General features: G+C 39.1%; 1 protein-coding gene across 1 annotated transcript in view; it reads right to left on the minus strand.

Moving 5' to 3' along the window:
- Positions 1–674, minus strand: part of LOC107693515 (cerebellin-1) — a 5,511-nt gene extending 4,837 nt beyond the window's left edge. Inside the window, exon 1 of the mRNA XM_016492938.1 lies at positions 576–674. The gene's annotated coding sequence lies outside the window, so the exon portion shown is untranslated. The remainder of the gene's footprint in view (positions 1–575) is intronic.
- Positions 675–3,356: the final 2,682 nt, after the last annotated feature.

The raw sequence follows: 3,356 nt of genomic DNA on the forward strand, positions 1-3,356 counted from the left end.
CACACACAGCCCCAACAATTTGCAAAATGATCATGATTGAAGAGGAAAATTTACTTTATCTTTAGAGTTTTGATGTTTGGTTTCTAAATGTCTCTTGACTTTTGCAACCAGTTTTTGGGTCTCGATCCACCAGATGAGAAAAGCTGTTCTGTAGTTTCCATAAAACTAAATATAATCACTATATTTTGAGTCCACTGTAAAAATCATCATGATTTTAATATTAAAAGACTGTATAATGCTACAGTAAAAATCTGTTGATTGTCCCTTACTGAACAAAAACTGGAAGAAATCTAAGTCTAAGCTTTGTAAGAAATCTAAATTTTAAATTTACATTTAAAAATAATAGCCTAAAATGTTTTTACAGTTCTGTTAAACCACAGCTGCTGCTTTTTCACGGATTATATTTATATGCAATCTAGATACAGTGTATTGTAATGTGTAATAGCAGTGTTCATGCATCAGGAAAGCTTCTGTCTAAAGTGTACTGCACTGTGTGTGAGTTCATCTCAAATGCGTATCTCTCTCTCACTGAACTGAAATCATTAAAGCTTATTAAACATCAAATGTCGTCTTACCTTCAGTGCTACAGGGTCACTGTCACTCCATCACTGGACAATCCCGTTCATCTCTCTGTGGCTCTGAACCAAAACCTAGTGCACTGCCTGCGTAGGCAGTATTTTAAAGCATCATGGTGCTCCTGACAGAAAAGCTGTTGCCAAAACTGGGCGGCAAAGCTGGAGTTTCTCTGTGGATTTGGGATACGATGGAGGAAATGCCGAATTGTCCCTCCTTTTTAAAATGATTGTAGAAAATAATTGATGTTGGCAAATTAAGCATTTAACTCTACAGGGTTCCTGTTGGAGAATTTTTAATTATCAAAGAACAGTGGACATGTGTAGGGTTTCTGTTTTTTATTTTATAGCATCGCAGCAGGGAAGCACAGTAAGGCTTGGATCAGAGCTGTTCTTGCCAAAGTTCCCCACGGTTCAAGCAGATTTTAAATACAGCGATGTTTCTACTCTTACTCGTCCTGTTATCGTGATGAAGTACACATACTCTAATCTAAATGACCAATTTACAATTAAAGCAGTTACTTTATTTTTTATTTTTAAACATTAGAAAATAGAAAAGAATGTTGTCTGAAACCTCTAGCTGAGAAAAAGTACTTCATATCTGGGTTATCTGGGGTGATTAGAGCTTGGGTTTAAACAACACAGCTTTGAAGAAGTTGTTGATTCTCTATGTGTGTGTGTGTTAGTATCTGTCTGTACAGGACACTCCTGACATCTGATCGGCCACCCCGGGTGCCACTCCAATAATTAATATGCTACTACTTCATTTTCTTTGTTCAATCGTACTGAATGTTCATGAAAGTGCGTATAATTGGTACGCCAAATAAAAACGAAAACTCGTGGTACTGATACACAAAAATGGACTTTGGCGTGTATATGCTACGCGATGGGTAGGTTTAGGGTTGTGGAGTAGATGTGTATCATATATACGCGAAAACTGCGTATCATATGCACGCCAAACACATGCGTATCATATGCACGCCAAAGTCCATTTTTGCGTATCAATACCACGTGTTTTCGTTTTTATTTGGCATACTATTTATACGCATTTTCATGAGACCAGGCTCTTATTTTAGCCTCGAACTCAAGGATGCGACACGTTCCGCATCGTGCTTCATCTCGTCCATTTCCAGCCTCTCGTGCCACGCATTCATTTTCTTATGGAGTGAAAAACATTGCAGAGCAGAGAGGACACACAGGGACGTAGATCACGTGGGGGACGTGCCCCCCCCCCCACTCTTTTAATATAACGTAATTTTGTCCCCCGCACTTTTTCAGGCAAGTGTGTTTGCAAAGAGGTTTTCAAAAGCCGGTGTGAATAAATATAGATTTAAATTAAAAGAGACAGGATAAGTCTGTGCATGACCTGATGTTTTATTCGGACCCAGGATAAGGCAAGATGAACATCACAGAGCGCAAAACAAGACACAGACAACTCACTGACAGACAAGACAGAGCAGGTCACTTTGATAATAGGAAACAAAGTCTGAGCATTCAAATTCTGTTAGTTTTATGAAGAATTTCGAACGATAAATACATTTTGGAGCTCTTGAGAGGCGTGACAGTTCATGTGCGCTCCTGCTTTGCCTCAGTTCAAGCGAAGCAGAAGTGCATTTTAAATAGCATGAAATAAACATTAAATAAACATCCAATTCATGTTGAAAGATGCACTACAACTTACTGAATGTATTGTGTCTCATGTAATCGTCCAATTAATGTTTCAACAGCCGAAAGACAGCAGCTAGAATACATTTTTCAACCCAGTCACGAAATGCCGTGAGACTGGTTTGCATTGTCACATAACAGCAGAAAATCCATTCAGTGTCCATTAACTAGTGAGAAAAATGTACATTAGAGAGGAGAATTTTGCAAAAATTACATTTATTATTTATTTACTAATTTATGCTCTTTTTTATTATAATTAATAAAATGTATAGATAGGGCCTATACTATTATTATAAAAAATGGTCTAATATGAACTTGAATACAAATCAATTACTTTTAAGCTTGACAATAGGGTTCCCTGTATATTTAACTAATGAGGGGTAATGTGAATTAATCAGTAATCATATAATTTATTCATGCGTTTTTATGTCAGGTTGGAGTTACACACTGATTTTCTGTCATGGTCTATGGACCCCCTGAATAAGCCTTGGCCATCCCATGTATAGCACGCTAGCTCTGCCACTGCAGAGAAGCGCTCTCGCTCAGCACAGTCGAGTGCATCGTTTTGTTAACTTTGTGGTTTATTATTTTGAGTCGTCTGGGACGCGATAAAACACGGCCCTCTCACAATATATTGCTTTACAGATCTATCACTTTTGATGCTCAGATATGTTCACTCAATCATGCTGCACGTATCAGAAGTTCAGCACTCCAACACTACATGCGTGCCGCGACCGAGCACAAGTGAACCGCGCTCTGGCCCACATCTTCCAACTGAGCCAGGGCCGGCTAAACGAACCGGAGTGATCACACTAGTCAAATGAACCGGGCTTTGGGGGTCAGACGCACTCAGGCACGGTTAAGATTGCCTACTGTGATACACCCTTATTCTCCCGCATTCCGCACACACGAGTGTCTACCCGCCCGCACCCGCACTCACCCATCAAGTGTTGTCCCGCGATAGTGCAGGTCTCTACTCGGAAGGTGCCTGTTATACTGTTTTGATAGAGGCTCTGGACTCTGTTTTTCTATAACAAACTATAAAATATTTTTTATAAAAACATTAATGCCCTCGCAGTGGCAAATAGCTTTGGTTTTATATTTAATTTGATTACATTA

This window comes from Sinocyclocheilus anshuiensis, unplaced genomic scaffold (genome assembly GCF_001515605.1).
Source record: "Sinocyclocheilus anshuiensis isolate Anshui unplaced genomic scaffold, SAMN03320099.WGS_v1.1 scaffold1050, whole genome shotgun sequence".
Classification (NCBI taxonomy): Eukaryota; Metazoa; Chordata; class Actinopteri; order Cypriniformes; family Cyprinidae; genus Sinocyclocheilus; species Sinocyclocheilus anshuiensis.